Below are 21,344 nucleotides of genomic sequence, written 5' to 3'. Positions count from 1 at the left end.
ACACATCTTCATCAAAACCAACTGGAGCGAATGCTTTTATAGGGTCTGTGCTTTGTTTCATGATGCAACTCCGAACAAGAGTGATTCCTTCTGGAACCAGGTTGAGATGTATTTAAGATAGAATGGGGCGAAGGGGAATGATTTGAGTCGGACTTTTACCAGGGATTCTAGCATTTTGCGTGGCACTGCAAGTTAGAGACGGGCATAGCATCGCTGTTTCATCGCCTTTTACAAAACTAGCAGCCTTTCAAACTCTTGTCATGCTCACCGGATGATCAAATGATGAGGTTAAAAATGTATGTTATGTAGCTCATTACAAATGAGGTGGCAAGCTTCAAAAGGTAAGGATCAAGTTCATCGTCCCCAAGCGGAATTTTTCAAATCTAATGCCACGAGGGCGCTGGCCACATCACAGGAAGAGAGAGCTGAGAGTCAGGATCAATAGAGCGCAGGAGGGCGGGGGTGCGGTGTAGCAGCTACAAAATGTTCATCAAAAGGCCACACAAAACTCTTTATGATCTGATATTGATGACCATTCAGCTGGAGTGAGAGAGAACACTTCAAGTCATTGCCCTCCAGAATTTTTATGGATTTGATAAGTGTGGGAATTGCAAGCAAATGATTATTACCTTCATCCTTCCTCAATGTTTCATCGTCATTTGTTTCCGAGGTGTGACGGGGAATCAGTGCCCTGGCTTTATTACTCTTTGTCAGCAAGGTGTAGAGACTTGAGCTGACCAGGTGTCTGCCCCCTGCGTCTCGCATGCTAACCCTCGACCGAGTTGAAAGACTCCCAAAAGTGGTGGAGAGCCAAGGCAACATCAGCATGAATGTCACTTTCACAAAGATCGGACAGGAAGGCTTGCTCAATAAAATGCGCCTGTTAATCATCATGTGATCATCATTATTTTCTCATCTTTGAATTTTCGAAAAAAAGCGATTGGATTGAAATGATCACTAAAAAGCAGGCTCTCTCCCAGTTCAGTGACTTTTGTCATTTCTGTCAAAGTCGACTCGGCCTATAGGATCAAATGAAATGTTCTCAGACCTCATTCAGATGATCGGAGGCCCAGCAAGTTCATTTTGTTATATAGGGCTAAGAAATCACTTGAGGAGGAAAAGAGAAGTAAGGCCTGCACCCTGCGAGCACAGTCACTGAATGATTACGTGCACTATTCACTTTCAGAGCCAAAAACTCGACTGTGGCTGGTGTAAGAACAGTGCACGTTAAAAAAAGAAACTCTAAAAATGTTGTAATGATCCAAAACAACCACAGAGTCACTCAAAGAGCACTTTAACCATGTTTTTTTCACGTCAGAATGGATTTTTAGTTGGTCCAGTTTTTCATGCTGAATAATGTTCCTCTGATATTCAAGTGAATGAAACCTAAACCTTTTCTGTTCTGAAAGTCTGAAGGACGAAGAAGTGCTGGGGGTGACAGAAGGGGGGACAGAGATGATGATCATCATCAACATCAACGTCATCAAGCTTCAAAGTCACAGTTTAACAATATGATATTTTCATACTTCATACTGGATATTTTAATATGCAATATGATACTAAACATTAAAAAATATTAAATTTCCCTATTATATAAAAAACTTGCCCATATATGTATTTACCACATGGGAAATACTGCTTCGCATAAAATGATCAATAAAATTTACTTTACACAAGTGATATATTATTATGAAAAATGTGAATACCACTGTTGTGTTTTTTCTTCTTTTCTTGGAAAAACCCCTGTGTTAATTATTATTATTTTATTTTTTTATTCTTGGGAAGGATGAATGCAGATTGAATCCGTGTGGAGTCCAGTGACACTGCCGAGCCCTCTTATCGCCACACTCTGATCAGTAGGTATCAAATTATGTTTTTTTTTACTGTGTCAAATGTAAAACACACTGCTGCCTCTCTTCTCCCTATCTCCCGATTCCCACCATATCGTTCACCTTTATACCTCTGACAGAAAAAAAGCGCTGTCAGCGGACTTGCTCACAACACCGGGACGAGGTGTGGCTTGGATCAGCGATAAAACTCTTATCGAAGCCGATTGACTGAGATAAGGATCCGCACGAGGTTCATGTAACAGTCGGTGTTGACGCGCCGTGGACTCCAACCGGCAGAGTCATGTGGCTCCAGCTCTGTGGACGATGTGTTGGTCCACAGAGAGAAGCAAACAGAGAAGAGGCTGAGGAGGGAGGAGGACACGTGGATCACACACACACACACACACACACACACACGCACACCTTACCGATGTTTTCCCCGGCTGTATGTACAGCGTGTTTCTCCCAGTGACAGAGGGACGTTGAGTGCAACTCAACTCACACTGCGTCAGACACACACATGCACACGCTCTTCTCTGCGGTTTGGAGATGTCACGTCTGGCTGAGTTTGGAGTGCATCTAAGGGGCTGTGATTATTATTCTCCAGTGCAGACGGCACGCGCACACATGCACTCGCGCTCAGGCACGATCACGAAGCGCTCACACTCCTCTCTGGAGGGCCTCGGTCGAGCTGGGGACTCATCCAGCGTGAAGGCTGCAGTCGATGACTCCGCTCAGCGCGGTTTAACGTTGCCTCGAGCTCCTTTCGATCCACACCTGTGCTTACTGTCTGTGCACTCTACTCATTGTTCTGCCTGCTACATTCACACACGCGCAACGAGCTCTGTTCACTTCAACGACCACTGTAAGGACATAGTCAAAGACGTAGTGTCTTTGATGGTTTGTGTGTTGGCAAAAAACGGCACACTTTGTTCTTTTCCCTGTTGCCCAAAGGTTTTTGTTGGTTATTTATAATTCATCCAGTTGCTTATTCTTAAATGTATTGTGCAGTAATCTCACACCTCTGCACTCTGTTTTGCACATCTTTCACTGTGCCACACCATCTTTCAGTCACTCTAACGTCACTTCTTCTTGATCATTCTTTGTCACTGTCGAACCTACAATTATATATTGCATTTAAGTGGACTCCTCCTGTATATTCTGCATATTCTCCATTAAATAAGATCACAGCAAAAACGCCCCCTTTCATCAGTTCAATGTTATGAATAGAATAGTTTAGTTTTAAATTTGACGTGCATTTGGGGCCTTGTTGTTGTGCTTTTATAAAAATGCACTAAGACAGACGTTAACTCTTTCATCTTGTTTCAACAGCAATTTATTTACTCTGTCACACGGGCCACTAGAAAACAACTAAAGACTGAAGTTAGTTTTCTCAACACTTTTGACAAAAGACTCATGATGAACGGACATGAAGAACACTCTTGTGGATGCGGCAAGAGCACTCAGTCATGCAAGGTTTGAAAGAATGCAACCATCTTTTTGTGTGTGTTACTCTTAAAATAGACTCTATATATTTTTTTATAGAATGGGGGAGGGGGCGCTGTAATATAACCACACAAAATTGCTATGTGGATTATCACAAACCATTGATACCAGCAGGAATGTAAATTTGAGACAGTTGTTTTCCGATAAAAGTTTCAAACATCTCATTCTTCAGAAAAGAAATGACGACCTCAGTATCATCCATCAATGAGGATCTCGTGTGCCCCCCCCCCCCCCCCCCCCCCTCATTTTAGAGACAAAGAAAGAGAATTCTTCTGCCTCATACAGGAGCCAAACCTATTTCAGAATGTCGGTGGGACAGATTAAGGTTCCCACTGAGGATGCAGAGGATCATACTGGGATCCTGTTGACATCTGGCAGTTTGTCAGAGGTGAGTTATTACACAGCCTAAACTATTATGGTGTTCAATTGATTGATGCCTTTATTAAAGTATCTTATTAAAGTCTTTTTCAGTGCGTAATATTCGCCTTGTGTGTGAAAGTACCCGACAAAATGCAGCACTTTGAAGACATATTGATGTGCAAATTAATTGCATGAAAATGAAAATAACTGATGATTGATTTCCATCTTTGGAAGCATGCGGCACCAGGAGTTATTTAAGAGCGTACGTGTAAGCATCAGCAGCTGAAAGTTCAGTTGCGTGGGGGGGGGTTTATGTGTTTTTGTTTTCTTCGCTCAGTAAACACTGGTCAGAGTTTCCATTTGTTTTTGAAAGGCATGAGTTTGCTGATGACTTTGTTGCCCAGAAACAGGTGAAACATAAGATTATTAATAGGAACTACAGGGCCACAAGATCCGGGACATGTTAGTCACATCTTCTTTTAAGTGGTTATTAAATGGGACAAACAACATAAGCAGTTGGTGTGTTAGTGTGTGTGAGTGTGTGTGCCTCAGTCTCACAGGTAGACACAACAATTTTTCCTACCTGAACAATAAGCATGCATGCTGTTAAGATATGTTTGACCTTATACAAAGAATAAAAAGATGAATAAACTTAAACACTCATTTAAAGTAACTTATTTTACTGGACACACTAATATAAAATCAGCAAGAAATATAAAAAAATAGGCAATAACTTTCAGTGGGTGGGTGCGTGCGTGCTCTGTGCACAACTGGGAGAAATCTGATTTTTGGGTGAGTGGTGCCTGCCTGCTTACTGAGTGACGCTGGATCCGTAATGGGAAACAGTGACACATTTTTCCCATGCAGCTTTCTTAACAAAACAAACATTTTGCACGTGTGTGTGTGTGTGTGTGTGTGCGCGCGCGCGCGCACGTGTGAGAGAGAGTGAGAGATGTGTGATGTTGTTACCACTGGCAGAAAATGAAGCAACGCCTGCTGATGGTGACATACATTCTGCGCCACTCACTGGAGGATGCCGGAACATATTTTTCCAAGCTCTCTCTTACAGCTTCCTGTCCACTTGTCCACTAACAGGTCAGTGACTAACACTGTGGATCAAACCAGGCCTCATTCCAGCAATAAAGTGCTTGAAAACCAATCTGTGTTCATACACTTTGCACCATTCCAGCTGCTGCTTCTGGATATTTTGCTACTATGCATAATCAAGTGTTAAAGAATATTTAACATTTTGGGAAATACACTGGAAACACACATCTGGCAAGAATCTTAGCTGAGACTGTAGAGCCTGGCTCTGTCCAAAGCTCCAAATGATACCTGGCAATGAAGTGCTCTAAGTTTCTGCACATGCACACTTGTGAGGATGACAAGATGCGCAGTCCTGCCAACGGTTTCACACTTAAACATTTAGTGAGCCAGACTTACTGTGACTGATGATCACCGTGTCCGTCCTGCAAATAAACACAGTTCCCACAATATTTGAGCTCACATTTAGCACGGGGGGCTCATGAGGGATAAACATGACAGTGTCTTGTTGCCGTAGTTTAGACACTTGGCGCGCGTGTACGCAGCGGATCTTGTTGATGACAAATGAGCTGAAAGGTCAGTCTTGCTCCTTCTCAAGAAATTAGCCCACCTTCATTCTGTCCTAATGAATCATTTCACCTGAACCTATCAAAAGCAACAAAATGTTTTATTCATGTTGTATTATCATGAGTATTTGAATTGAATGTACCCAAAGTCACGAGCTGTGGCCTTCAGCAAAGGCAGTTACTTAAAAGTATGCGGCAGACAGCTGTTAAGGACATACAGAATCTTTGTTTGTGTGTTTGTGTGCGTGCGTGCGTGCGTGCGTGCGTCTCTAGGGATTGACCTGCTGGGATCGAGCAGCAGTGACACTCTGATGTATTGCCAGGCCTTGAGTATGACCCTAAGGAGAGGTGTGTGTGTGTGTGTGTGTGTGTGTTTGGGAGGTGCAGTTGAAGAAAAGAATAATACAATAAAGAAAAGTGAAGGGGATGAGAACAACGGAGAAGAATGGAATGTGTTTAGATTGGCAGTTAGCATATGGCACTAAATCTTATCTGTAAACGGTAACAGCTTTAGTGTGTGTGTGTGTGTGTGTGTGTGTGTGTGTGTGTGTGTAGACGTCCAGGTTATCGGCTATCCAGAGTTTTACTGCCAGTGCTGAAGCGCTTTCACCAGAGAAATGTTTTGATCTGCTGCCACACATGGTTAAGCATTCACCACCTGACTCTGCTTCGTTTCACACAGCGGCCTGAGGGATAAAGACGGAGAGAAGGCAGCAGAAGAAAGAAGTCCAAGTTGTGGAAAAAGAGGGATTGACCTGGTGAGACGTGCAGGGCCCTTACCTCCCTGCTCGATCTCACCTGCCCACAGAGCTCCCAGAAGCAAATAAACTGGATCACTGTTTTCCATTCAGGGGTTTTTCTCGGGGTTCACCTTAAACAGACATTTGTTTTCTTTCCACTTTGCCACTGTCTCTGTCTTTCTCTTCCTCAAGTTGCTCCCCCCCCCCCCCCCCCCTCTTTCTCTGGCTTCACCTCTCCCTCCCTCCCTCTCTCTGTCTCTCAGTATATCCACACTCCTGCAGCAATGGGAAATCTTTCAAAATCCATAATTCATGCTTCACTGCTCCTCTCCCTCTCGTCTCCCACCATTCCTCCCTTTGCAAGCCACTGTGTGTGTGCGTGCCTGCGTGCGTGCATGTGCATGCGTGATAGAGAGGGACCTGAATACAGATGAAAAATACCAACAAACATATGGTCCAGCCTTTACGCCCATACACACACTTTTCCTAAACACACATCCTATTTACTTGCACACACCACACATTATACTCTTATGCAAATTCTTGCTCATTTTAATGATGTATGCAAAGCATCAAAAAAAAAAATTTAGGATACTGTATGCAAATTAGAGAAAAATCTCCACTGACACATGCAGCACATGAGAAATACCAGTATATCAAAGAGAATTTATATGGCACACAAATTAAAATGCATGTAAAGTACAGCCTATTTTGTCCTAACCCGCTGGGTCTGCAGGTCATTTGGGATAAATTCACAAAACATTTGTACTAAGATAAAAAAAGACTGGTCCAAAGTAGATGTTTGTGAGAATGTGTTTTTCTGTAATGCAGAGAAGAGACTAATTTACTGTTTAAATTCTCTTTATCATATACATGAAAAATTAATTCATGACCCTAATAGCTTAATTCAGAATACATGACCCTGAAACTGAATCAGCTAAACATAATACATACATCATTAATTTTATCATGTACAAGTGATTTCCCTGCTGTGACATGTCAAAATGTCTTCTATTAAAAACATCAACCTTTCCTCTTTTGTAACAGATGTCAGCAACATTACACTGTTTTACACTGTTGATTTTTATTACAATCGATGGGATTGATGGTCAAAATTGCAAAATCATTACATGGGTCTTATCCAAGATATGATTGAGAGTTTATTCTTATGAACAGAAATTCACAAAAACAATATCACCACAAGGTTCACTTAGTTACTGTTCTAGAGCAAACCAGCCAGTGCAACAGACCTTTTTCATCATGGTCACAATATAACCATTTTCAAACCCTTTGGTTCGAATTAGGCATGGAAACTACTTTGTTAGATTAAGGAACATTTCTTGATTAAGATTAGAGGACCTCTGTAGTCATGGTAGTCAAAATAATGCATTTGAGATTATGGAAGGGTCATCGCTACAGTTGTGTATTTTCTTGATCCATACATCCACCTAAACATTTTCCAAACATGGACATTGTCACATGTCGCCAGACTTCCTCTTTCTTGTGGTCTAACCACACCTGGAATGGTTGCTCTGCTTCAACCAGTGTTTCTAACATTCCAAGCTTCCTTAAGGCTAATAGCGTACGGTTGCCAACATCATAGTTAATCTTATATACCTCTCTGATAAACTGTGAAAAAAGGGGTCAGACAGGGAAGAAGAGTTCCAATCACTACGGCGTGGTTCTGCAACACGGTCTGTTGCCTTGTCTCATTGCCAAAAACCCTCGTGCTGCTTCTCTTTCAATGACCACAAAAACCACAGATGAACAGATGAGAGACTTCCTATCCCATTCTTGTGATCTCCCAGTCAAATTAATGAAAATATAAGGAACTTGAGAGTGTCTAGTGAGGAAAGATGAGTTTAGGGTGAAAAGCTGGCGTGGACCATCATACATGGCCCAGATGAACGCCCCAGGGTGACTACTCTTGAAGTGCCCCCTCTTCCTATGACTTTACACGTAACAAAAATGATATTTACTATGGCATGAACACCAAAGATTAACAAGAAAATATAGCTAAAGTACAGGCTTACCACACATACTATAGAAAGTTTAAGACCAACCAAATTACAAGGTGCCATACAATCCTCCTTCCTTTACAACAGTTTGCTCCATCTGTCAGTCTAAGAATGAATAGATCTATACAGAACAGAATAAGTTATAAAAAAAACTATATTTACTGACAATCAAGCATCTCCTCTACTGACAAATTTAACCATAGCAACTGTACATTATAGATAACATTTATTAATTAAAAATGTTATCAATTCCATCAGGCCCATTCAAACTGGCTCCCCCAGATTCCCTTTAATTCATTTCAAATGTAAAATACTACTATGGCTTGTCTGGACACTTGATGGTTATTATTTACTGAGATGTGCATCCATATTAGCCTTGGACTCAGACAAATCCTGGGAGCTCATTTCATTTGCTCAGCCAGAATCAGTCCGGATCCCCTCCATAGGGAAGTGATTTCCCTCGGCAGAAAAACTTGCCAGCTCCAATCACAACCGATTATCTGCTAATGGGCAGGGTTTATACCACGACGCGGACGGAAGTGACTTTTGTAAACAACCAAGGCTGTTGCAAATGAACGGGCGTTTGACCAAAAGTACCCGCTATTGTTGTAAATTCCCCTTTAGTTTGAGTTATGTTGTCATTATTTTCTCAGGCCTTTTTGGCAGCCCGTGTAGCGCAGCTTCGGGTCCTGACACATTTACATTTTACGGGTATGTTTATTCATGTTATGGGGCGGCTGTAGCGCTCATCATTACGGGGAATGCGTTCGTGAAGCGAGTGAGTATTGTGTGTTGTGATGCATTTTGCGGGTATTTCTGTGATATATATATATTGTGTGTAACCTCTGTTATGCCGCGCTAAATTGAAATCTCCTCTCTACTCTAGTCTGTTGACATTTTTGCGTCGCTCGAAAGATTGTCATGTTCCCTGACAACACACACACACACACTGTTCTGACTCAGGATGAGCACTCACACAATCTGGAAAAGGAACCAAAGAAAACCCGCAGTAGGTGGGGACCAAGTGAGGATGATCATGGCACACTGAAGTACGGAAGTACTGAAAACATGAAACCTAACAAGATGTTACACATTGTAATGAAGCTAATTGCTTTTGTCAGAAGGTTTAACAGGTACAGCTGTGTATCATCCACGTCACAATTGAAAGCAATGTTATGAAGATGGATACTCCTTCTCAAGGGGAACAAGTGCAGGGTAAACAGAAGGGGTGCCAAGATTTATGTGTTCCATGTTTAAACTGAGCAGTTTGTGAGGCAAATTCATCGGTATCAAATGCTGCACTGAGGTCAAGCAATATTTATAAGGAACATCCACCAGAGTTTACCGCACACATGACTCTCAGTTTCAGTGCCAGAATCAAATTTCTGGAAAATACTGTTTATAAGAGCTAGTAATAATTGGTCTAGGACTACCTATTCTAGGATGTTCATGAAAGACAGTTTGGTAATTGGCCACTATTTTTCTTTTTTAGGTCTGTGGAATTTAAATCAGGTCCTTTCAGCAGCAGTTGAATACAAGCAGTTTTAAAAAGATCTGGTATTGAGAGCTATTTATCATGGTCAGCAGTGCGGGGCCGATTGACGATTGCAATGCTTTAAAAGTCAAATACGTAAACCATAAACACCCTTCCTATAGACAGGATTGAGACTGCACTGTATATAATATATACTCTCTACCTATCCATAATATATTTGTTTCAAACACAGCCTAAAATGCACACACACACACACACAAACACACACACACACAAACACACACACACACACACACACACACACACACACACACACACACACAAACACACACACACACACACACACACACACACACACACACACACACACACACACACACACACACACAAACACACACACACACACACACACACACAGTGATCCGACTCATAAATCAGCTGGCTCTCTTTCAGAGGGCCGGAAATCCAAGGACAGCTCAGACACGTGGAGCATACGCAGCCAAGACCTCCTGGTCCCATGCCACCCGCGCTCCCACTCCCCCCACTCCTTGCTTGCGTGCATGCAGGGGGGATGAGGGGTTATGGGGTGGGGGTTGGTCAGTCCACACAACTCAACTTAATTTTGTTGTGATGGTTAAGGTTAGTCTTCGGGGCTGGGGAATACATTACATCACTGAGTGTCCTCATTATAAAAGTGATAAAAGTACAGACACGTGTGTGTGTGTGTGTGTGTATGTGTGTGTGTGTGTGTGTGTGTGTGTTTATGTGTTTGTGTGTGTGTGTGTGTCTGAGAGATGTCAATGTCAGAGAGAGAGACAGGCCTCTTGTCTCTCTCTGACTTCTGACCGCCTGTGGAGACTTGCACATGGCCTCTAAGTTATGAATCTGCAGACCGCCCTCCCTCTCTGGCCCCTCGCCATATCTCTGCTTCCCCTTTTTGCTTTAAACATGCACCACATTCATTCGTGGGTTTAGTGTGTGTGTGTGTGTGTGTGTGTGTCGGTCTGCATCGCGGGCATTTAATTGTGTACATCCATATTTTGTATGTTTTGTACTTTTGTCTTTCCTCAGATATTTATTGCTGCCATTTTCCTCACACATGCTGTTTTTATGTTCTTCACCAACACACGAACACTAAAGTCACACTTAACGAGCTTTTGAACCCCAATTGAGCCTGACCCCCATCAATGGCCACCTGTGTTAGGCGCGGGGGAACGCGTTGTAGCCCAACACTGTGGTGTTTAACATGATTAACACCCAGCAATGCAGGGGGCGGAGGATGGAGTGCTGTTGGTTTTTAATGATGTTTTTCAGCCTCTAACTGACTCCATACAGCAGCGCAGGCTACTGAGCATTGGAACGAAACAGCAGCAGGAGAGCGTCTTGTTGTCTTTTGTGCGCGTGGATGGGACTGTGAGTTATTTATGGGGTATTAAACATGCTGAGGGGACGGGGAGGAGGGCTGGAGAGGTGTGCAGAGTGTTGGATGGAGAGGATGGCTCACTCACCAGAGTCACTGCCAAAGCGCATCAGCTTTTCTCCGTCTCTCTTTACAAAATTCCTTCCCATCCCTCCTCCTTTTTTTTCATTCCGTTTTCTATTTCTTGCTCTGCCATACCCGATACTTTCCGCGGATCTGAGGGGAATTTAATCTAATATCTCTCACGTCCACTCCTGCTAATTTGGCATTAATGCTTCAACACAGTGTCCTTCTCCTCCACCTCTCTCACCTCCCTGCAGCTCTTTTACCCAGAGCAGAGTGAAATCCAACAGCACTTTAAAGCCCTCTGAATCAAATCTTATTCTTCTCAGTGTCTCTCACTCTAATGTGTTTTAGGGCTCTACTGCTTTATTTTCTCTCTGGTGATCTCTCTCTCTCTTTCTCTCTTTCTTCTTGGTTGCAAATCCTTTTCTTTATCCAATTTTTCAGCAAATGTTGTTGGGGGAAAGGGGGAGTCTTGAGGAAGGGGGATCTTTAGATTTTTGCAGAAACATTTTAATTGATGAACGTTATTTTTTACCTGATTCTTTTTTAAATTATTTGAATCTCTTTGGTCTAAAATCCTAATTTCAAAAAAGACCTGTCTAAATTCAGGACAACATCTCTGACTCTAATGTTTTTTTGTTTTTTTTTACTCTCTTCATCTCACTTTCTTCTTCTCTCTAATTTCCCATCTCGCCCTTTCTTTTTGTCTATCTCACTCTTCATCTCTCACCCACCCCCCCCTAACATCCCGCTCTACCCCATCCTCTCCTCTAGTGTGTAACCAAGGGTGCGAGTTGTCCGGTCAGAGAAAATGTTCCCACATATCGAAAGGCTCCTGGGTTCTGAGTGGAAGCGGCCAAGAGAAGGAAAAGGTCAAGTTGAATACAGTGGGTGAGGAGAAAGGGATGAGGGCAGAGCTGTGGAGAACGGTGATTAATACCAGCAGCAGAGAGGCGGCAGTGCTGAAAGGGCACTGCGAGCGCGAAGTGATATCACACTGCCCTGTCCTTTATTTCCACTTGGAAGTTTCCATTCTTGTCACTTCTCTTTCAAGGTTTTTGGCATGACCTGCATTTTCAATACATCCACGATACTGAATCCCTCATAACCTGTTAATGTGTTTTGATATTACACATTCATTCTAATGCTGGGTGTAAAAATGCATTCAATTGGCATTTTTAAAGAGTATGATCACTTACCATCAACACATAGGCTTTATTGATGAGCCTAAGACCACATTTTATGATTAGAATTAAAACAACTATATTTTGGACATATCCCTTTCAAAACGTGAGTATGTAGCAGGACAGTGTACTGACTCAAAATAAACTGTAATCCTCATGCACAGCTTAATAAAGGCAAATGCCTGCCAGGGCAACAGTGTGAGTAACTGATGTATTTACAAATGTTTTTGTACAAGAGCTTCATGATTAGAGGAACTGGATAAACAGACGATGGGATCAGTTTGTTTCTCATGGTCTTTTCATAGATGTTTGGGGTTTTTTGGAGAATAACAGAGTTATCTTTAGATTTACTAGCTATTGAAATAAATATAATCAGTTGATATATATACATATAGCCTACGATAATTATTTACTTTTTCACATATTGCTCAATAACTTGTAAAAACTGATATGACAAAAATCCTTCTTCATAAAACAGCTCTCAAAACCCCCTCTCAGCGGCAGCCATTTTAATTTTCTTTCAGATTCTTTATTTTGTTTCACTCCTTCTTCTTCTCCTTCAAATTTCTTTTTTAATTTAATCACAATAGGCGAGTTTGCTCCCCCACCGGCCACCGAGAGGGGCAAGGTACTCCAATCAATGGCCTTGTTCACTCAACACAGGCCCAGAGCTCAAAATTTGCATGACATTGGACGAGTTAGCAGATTCTCTTTCATTTGTAGAGGACCGTGATGTTCTCTGGTATATCTTAATAAACATTGTGTTTTAAAAATCAAAAATCTCTCTCTCTCTCTCTCTGTCTCTTTCTTTCTCTCATGCCACAAACACAATTGCAACTCAATTATGATCACACACTCCACTCCACACTCCACAACAGACTAAAGACAAGGATATTCACCCAGATACAATGCAGGCTCGCACACACACACACACACACACACACACACACACACACACACACACACACACAGTGAGATGTAGAAAAAAACCCAATAAAAGCAGAGGTGGGTTGTTCTTATGACACATGCTGTAGATGTGAAGTTTCCACTGATCATTAATCCAATTTACTGTCGCCCTGACGGGCTCTGGTTCCTGTCTGCTGCGGCTGGTGGGCGGATGTTGGTTTGTTTATGGGTGCTGTGTAATCCACAGTTTGCCCTCCCCCAAGTAGCTACTGTCCAATCATAGCTCAGTGTCTGTAACTAGGCCCAGCAGGTCTGTCAAGCTTTTAGAGTCTTCAGCACAAGCAGGTGGGCATGGGGCAATGGTAAGAGCAATATTTAGTCTGCAAAGAGTTTGGTGTCTTTTTATCCATTCCTAAACCAAAGATCCAAAGTTTATGGTTTATCTGCTCAATGCTCACGTGAGCATGTCTGGCTAACTAGCCTACTAATGACATTAGCAGCCTCAGAAACATGTTACTTAGAATATCCTTATTTTGTGGGTTTAACCGCAGTTCACACTGTGTCATTGAGCATCATTTCATGTGCACAAAGCGGTGCCTGTAGCAAACTCCCAACCTGTCATCCAGACAAAGTAGTCATGGCTTCTGCCCATCAGGACAGCAGATCTAAGGCCAGTTGCTTTTGTGTAGAGTTGATCCATGTTGGCTACAACAAACAATACACTTTATTTTATGTAGCACTTTCTGAACAGTGTTACAAAATGCTCCACAATAACAAATATACCCAGACAAGGCAGATAAAACAGGAATAAGACAAAAGAATGTGAGAAAAAAAAAACTAGGAAATGGATGCAATCAAATAAATTGGTCAGTATAAATAAAAGCTGATGTCATCCATTTCCGAAAGCTCTCTTAAAAAGAAAGGATATAAAAGCATCTAAAGCTTGGTGTGTCTAAGTTCAGTAGGCAGGAGATGAATAGTGTCAAGGGTCACCAGCAGTAGCATATCATGACACATGCATGTGTCAGCCCATGATGACACATCAACACACAGTGTGTGGACTTCCATACAAACAATGGGTGCAGGTGTTTGGATGTTTGTCATAAGACCGTGTGTGTTTCGTTCGTTTTTGGTTAGTACAGGGTTTTTTTCTTTTTTTTGAAAAACCCCAACAACATTTTGCTTGAAAATGTTCAAAAATAACGACAAAGCATAATTCATCTTCTCCAGGGATTTCTTCTGAAACGTCAAAATGGAGTTGTGTCGGGAAAAAAAATTTGTTTGCAACCACCTCGTGGAGATAAAGATGATTAGCTACAGCTGATAAAATCTATACAAATGAGTTTGCCTCTGTCGGCAGTCAAGGACCCATTGTTTTAGAAGTTACTGTGAATTATGAGTGAAGAATCTGCCACATTGCATACCTGCCGTTCTAGAGAGGAAAGCTTGACTGGCATAGCAACAGTAACTAAGGGAGTCTGGGCCTCGTAAACATCACACACACACACAAGCACACACACACTCACACACTCCTGTCTTCCCTCACTGTCTAGCAGGTGAAGAGCAGAGAAAGGGTTTGTGCATGTGGCAGCTAAGTGGCTCAATGTGCAATCGACGGGCTCACCGTGGCAACCTGCAGAATTCCACAGCCTCCCCACAAGCCTGGCAGGCTGTTCTTGTCTGTTCACCCTCCCTTCCCTCCTCCTTCCTTTCCTACCTCCCTCCCTTCCTCCCTCTTCCCTCTGTCCCATCCCCCACTCCAGCAGCCCTAGGGAAGCAGTGACGTGGGGGCTCCCTTCTCTGAGAACAGAGAGACGGGGACAGAAAGCCCGGTAGAGAGTGAGGCTGAGGCAAGAGAGAAACCACAGCGCTGTGGCACCACAGAAAAGAGCAGGAAAAAGAAAAGATAAAGATCCGCCCTCTGCTAGCACTCGTTGACAATGACACTGGGAGAGTCATTTCGAGGCAATGAGCCAGAAAACGCAGAGCTGCCTCCGCCATTCATCCTCCTAAGCACGACACTCAGTCACCAGCACGCCACAGTCACATTTATCTCGGTGGGAGTGGCACTGGCTTAATAAAATGTATGGCAGAACCCTCGTGTAAAAAACAAACCAAACAAAAACAGCCATTTTGAATGCAGTGACTCATATTGATGAAAAATAATAGAAAAGTGTATTGGGATTGTGCGATAAGCCCTGGCAGTATGATTCTCCCCTGCTCGACTTATTGTACTATCTTAAAAAAAAAAGAAAAAAAGATGATAAATAATGTGTCATCTTCGATTGATGGATTTACGTGTCCTCCACCACATGGTGTCTAGTCTGTATGTGCTTGCAAGACACTAGACAACTATGTACCATTATAAAGAAAAACAGTAAAAAAAATTAAAACATCTGACTCCTTATGTTAGGATGTACACAGTTCAAAACATTGTTTTAAACAAGTAAATTAGTTATGATCCCCAACCATTCATTCAAGATACAGAATATAAGATAAGATGGGAATGACTGTTTTCACTGCAGTGCAGTGTCACAAGTAGGACATCTTGTAACATCTTGTAATTGCCTCAAGTGAATATTCATGTCCCAGCTACCAGCACTACTCCACTTTCTCTCTCTCTCTCTCTCTCTCTCTCTCTCTCTCTCTGCAAATAATCAAAAACACCATTTCATTTCCACCAATCAGCCCCAGGTCATGTGCTGACGATGAGATGGAAAACACAGCGTGTCGTTAAGTTGCCAGCTAATCAGTGTTGGCCAGTAAACCCCCCTCCCCCCCCCCCTTCCTCTTTTCCGTCATGTCTTCCAAACGGGCCCCTTCTCTCCCTGCAGCACCTCCACCACCACTGCCGCTGTTGCTGCACTGCTGCCGTAGTGAGCCAGTGAGATGGATGGCACAGCACTAATCACCCCCTGCAGCGCACTGTCAGCATGGCCGCAGGCTGCTCTTAACATTTACACCACATGATCACGCTCACACAAAATAAACACAAAGCCAATAAGTGAGAAAATCCAGTCCTTCTCGTGTTTCTCATCCTCCACCTTCCAGCTCGCTTCCTTCCCCCCCTCCCTCCCTGCCTCTGCCCAAGGCCCACTACACACCACCACTCCTCTCGCTGTCACCTTGGACAGATTCAGTGGGATGCGGCAATGTCCTGAGGGTCGAGGAAGGTTGTCCTCCTCTTCCTACGCCTCCTCACACAGCGCCTTCCTGCCGTTATCTCCGGGCTGGAGTCTCATCAGGCTGCACAGTAGCTTTGGCTTCCAGCTGTCTCACCAGCAGCTCCTACGGGGGATAAGGCTGCCAGAGGAGCCAGGAGGGAGGCCTCTCCTATATCAGCTTCCTCTCATGTGGCCTGCGTCAAGGCTCCTCTCGGGCAAGCTTTCAGTCAAGTCAACTTAGCAGCACACACACCGCGCACACACAGAACCACAGTGGCTGTCGTGTTTTCTTTGGTGGTATGTTTTTCTTGATTCCAGTTAAACTAAGCAATTAAATATGACCGCATAAAACATTTTAATACCTTTAAACAGTAACAGGAAACATTAGGTTTATTTGTCAGCCCCTGCCAATCAAAGACCACAGCTCCTTTCTGCACGGTGGCAGTGAACTTTAGCATTGACACAGGGAGACACCGACAACAAGAGAAACACATTCCTGCGATAAGACCATGGTCTGGATTTATCAATTTTCTAAAAGTGAAAATTTGAGCTCAAGTGAAAGATAAATAAATAGATTTCTTTCAGTATTTTATAAAGACAAGATGGCCCTGTGGAGGAACACTGGAGAGGTTCGTTACATCAAATGAAAGACAAACAAACTGGGGAGCAGTACAACAGTGAAATAACTGTAGACAAGGTACTGAATAACCTGATACTGAGAACATCAACCATCTCTGAACACCAGACCAAATCATCTCACAGGTTCATCTGGCCATGATCTCAGTTCGGACCTGGAGATGACTAGTAGCTGATAGATATAATCCTGTAATCCTGCATCTTTTGATTTTAAAAGATGGGGGCATTCACTCAGGAGGGGAAGTGTCAAATAAAAGATGGTGTAAAGTTGCATTATGGGAACTGTAGGACCCCAGCATTTACAGATTTTGATAAACACTAGGAACTACAGGTCAGAATATGTGGACCTCTGTCATTTCAGTTTTGACAGTTGTGTTTGTCAAAAACTCCTACAAGTGATGACGAGACTGGCAGAACTGCATTAAATAGTCTTTACCTGGGGGGGCTGCCATTTATCTGACTTTGAACCCTTTTAACCATCACACCACAGCCTTGTTTGCTAAATGTTTGTCTTAAGGCTGAGGTCAGCATAAAATCCTTGTCACAATCTTCATCAAGCTTAAGCGGTTTTTCACAAAAGCATTATAGCTTAACATGCCAACAGAAATGATCAAAGGTTTAGGAGTGTAACTTACCCCCTTCGTAGGAGGCCGGGAGCTTCCGAAGAACCTACAGAAAGAAACACAAAATACTTTTGTATAGATTTGCAAATTTTTATTTGAAATATTTTTAATCACAAACACTGGTGTTCTTTGTAAAGACACGTTTGGCATAAGATGAATGATGTTTGTTTAGGTTCGAAAATGAAACTAACATCAAGTCAACAGTTGGTTTGGCCAAGTTTGTCTAATGTGTTGATGCCAATTAACAGATGGGATGTTTTCCCAGATTCCATATCTTTGCCTCACACTTCTACAGAGAAATGATGACAGAAAGACGTGAATGTTTATGAAACTTATGGGAAAAATCACAGTGTAATTTTAGGCTTAAGAGCAACATTACGTTTTCATACCAAACAATTCCAATATTTAACGTTTGCTGGCTTCTGTTCATACACCACTCCTGCTTGTTGGTGAGCTTCCTTTTTCTGAAGGTTTCCTCTCTGTACACAGCTCTCTCTGGAAAATTCTCTCCAGGGCATTGGGTTGAGATTTTGGGGGTTTTTCATATCTCCGTCATTTGGCTCAGAAGGGCCAGGTCCTGATGGTCGACCTTTATGCAGGCGTCCAGCTGTTTTGCTGGAGCTCCTTGTCTTTCACATTTAGCTGTTCCTCAAGGTTTCTCATCTTATCCTGCAGCCTGACCAACCTTCTGCTGCCGGGCTGCTTCTCTGTGATTTGTTTTTCCTACAAAGCTCTTCAACCTGCTATTTCCTCTCTCTTACCAATTTTCCAAATAGCTTAGGTTCTTGAACTGGTTCTGTTCAGGAACCACCCAGTGAACCAGCCTGTGTCTCCGCCAGTCTTGAGTGGAACCATTATAATCAAGGCGGGATTTGAGGAAAGATGATGAGAGATGAACGGAGGGGTGTACACAATGAAAGCAAACAGCAGTAGAGAGATGGTTCTTCTATTCTCACAGGGCTTCTTTAATGTTGCCCTCACAATCCTCCCCTTCCCACTGACATGTCTACTGATGTTGTTTTGGTTTGCCCTTGAAAACTCAAACCTTTTTTAGCTCCAGCTGGAACCGGCTTTCCAGTTTCTGAACCAATTATTTTTTTCATCAAAATGGTTCAAAATCATGTACAGAGCCTGTTCCATGTGTCAAAGTATCAGTGACCTTCAGGAGGATGAACTGTTTGTCTTTTCTTTTCCTCCCGTCTTCAGTTTTCTGGCACTGGAGTGTGAAGATTTTCTTCAAAGGTTGACATCTGTTCATCTTTTCTCCCTCACCTCCTGTAAAGTCTTTCTGCTCTTTATCTCCTGCACTCCAGTTCTTTTCCCAGCCGCGGGGAGAACCCTCGGAAGAATTTTATTCAGGGCTTCAGTTGCTCAGTGACCATGTCCTCCGTGGTTGTCTTACAATCCTGTTAAAACAATAAAGAAGTCATGCCGTGGCTTATGAAAGGAGTGTTTCATGACCGAGCGTTAAAACTCCTTGAATTCCGGCTTGTGCCTGTTTCTCACTTGGCTCGCCTTTATTTTGTTTTTCAGGATTTCTGCCAATCAAATGTCAGCTCTGCCGGTGCATGTGTGTGTGTGTGTGAGGACCTGTTGACCTGTTGACCAGACCGTCAAAAGAAGCCATGTGTCAACTCCAAAGCCCGACTCAAGACCGCTGCCCCACTGTCTCTGTCTCCCCCGCCAGATACAATAATCACGCTGCTTTCCACTGGCACCATTGGCATCAGACTTGAAGTGGAGGGGACCAGGAGGTACAGTGATCATGCTCAAATCGACATATCGTAGGAGTCATTTGATTTGGAAAAAAAACTTGTGTAATACCCGTTGGTGGTTCAATATGTTGTTATCTACTAGACTTCTTGTTTTCATTTTCTGTGCCAGGAGCTGAGCTGGTAATGGAAACCGCAGCTGATTGACGTCATAAATCAAACACTGAAGTCCACATTCACGTTTATGAACTCACATTATCCCACACAACTGATTGTGGGTGAGTCAGGCAAGGTTGGGGGAGGCAACTGTTGATTCCAGATTGACCGGATATCATTGGAAAATGCATAGATGTGATGAATAGCTTCAGTTTGTGTGTGTGTGTTTGTTTGCATGATGTATAAAGAGAGGCTTTACCCACGTCACTATCGGCACATGATCCATTATGTAGACCTTTCTACTGTGAGTCACGGAGCACAGCGGTCACTGCTCAGACAGTCATGACTGCTACCTGCCTCTGACGTACACAAACACACACACACACACACACACACACACACACACACACAAGCACACGTCTGCATCAGTTACACATCTAAATGGGAGTCTGAGTCACCGTGCTGCCAGGCCACATCTTCTCTCCTCTCACTCTGAACGCTCAGGAGACCATTGTGTCGTGAGCAGGAGCGCTGCCGACGTAAGCAGCAGGACTCTTCAGACATCTGAAGCTAGCCTCCCACCAGACTCATTTCACCCATGAGTCATGCGCGCCCATCAACTTCCGAGGCAACACTCTCCAGATAGAAATAAAATAACTTCAATATCAGGACTGCGTCTCGGGTCTCTAATTGCACACTGGTGATTTGCGAGCCGCGCTCGCTCTGTGCATCTCTAGAACCTTTAGAATCACCCTGAAAGGACGGGATAATGAGTGCGACTTCGTGAATCACAGCTATTGACTCTGTCACCTCGGCAGGTTGAGAACATCCGTCACCAAACACCACAACGTGGGAAGTACGATTGTGTTTTCCTCGTGCGACTGATGGAGAGACAAATCTCTGAGGTGAGATGTGAGCGGTGAAGTGTTCTTTTGGCACACCGCTGCTGTTTACCATCAAAAAATGCATTGTCGTTGTCAACACGTTCCAACGTGTATCTGGTTTGGGACAACGGAATTTCAACTGTAGAATTGAGTGATCAAATGTATCAGTGTCAGACATTTAGCATTTAATTGTTAAAAATATCACATAAATACATTTTGTGCCATCAAGTCATTTTACAAATGGTTAGAGGCTAGCTGCTGATAAAATCTCTGAAAGATACGAGTAAAAAAAATTATAAACGTGTGGAGACTTGAATAGAATTTTTTTTTACAGCTTAATGAATACACTTCTCCTTCTCTCCCTGTTTATTCCACCCGTCAAAACCAATGAAGCGGTTGCAGCCGAGCTTTTAGAACCTGCCCGTGGTGCAGCGGTGACTCACCTGTTTGGTTTCCATGCAAGTGTGAAACGATTGTTGTTAGTCTCCGAGAGCGGTGACGACAGGTTCATGGTTGTTCATCTGGGACCGTGGATGAAACTTCGACTGTAACCTGTGCACTGCTCCGGTCACACAACGGACCCCACTCAACTTCAACTGTCACATCTTGAGAGCAGTCCTGGTCCCACATGGAGACAGCAGGCATTTTGAGTTCATGTAACAAGTTGTTCTCGTTTTTTAATCCCAAGATGACAGAAGGGCATGTGATGTGACAGCTCGTGTTAAAATATGAATTGTTTGGTTTCAGTACATGATCCTGTCTTTTACAGCAGGTGTGGTCATCTGCTTTCCTGCCATGTTACGGACACTTTAAAAAAACAAACATTAAATTCTTTAAATGACATGTTTTTACCGCAAAGACAACATTTTCTTTTCCAGCACTTCCTTATGTCAGCAGCCAGACTTTTAATCTGCGCTACGCCCACTTGTTTACAGGAAATTGCCCTGTAGGGGATCATAATTGGAAATACGACTGTTAAATGCTTCTTTATTAAAGACTGTTCTTGCCGAATCATAAAGGTCAGAGGTCTCCTTT

General features: G+C 43.0%; 1 long non-coding RNA gene across 1 annotated transcript in view; it reads left to right on the top strand.

Annotated features, from left to right (window-relative positions):
- Positions 1-3,530, top strand: part of LOC118313233 — a 33,643-nt gene extending 30,113 nt beyond the window's left edge. Inside the window, exons 3-4 of the long non-coding RNA XR_004794422.2 lie at positions 1,786-1,856; positions 1,970-3,530. This is a non-coding gene — a long non-coding RNA (uncharacterized LOC118313233). The remainder of the gene's footprint in view (positions 1-1,785; positions 1,857-1,969) is intronic.
- Positions 3,531-21,344: the final 17,814 nt, after the last annotated feature.

This window comes from Scophthalmus maximus, chromosome 8 (assembly GCF_022379125.1).
Source record: "Scophthalmus maximus strain ysfricsl-2021 chromosome 8, ASM2237912v1, whole genome shotgun sequence".
NCBI classification, from domain to species: Eukaryota; Metazoa; Chordata; class Actinopteri; order Pleuronectiformes; family Scophthalmidae; genus Scophthalmus; species Scophthalmus maximus.
This window is presented reverse-complemented; position numbering and strand designations above follow the sequence as displayed.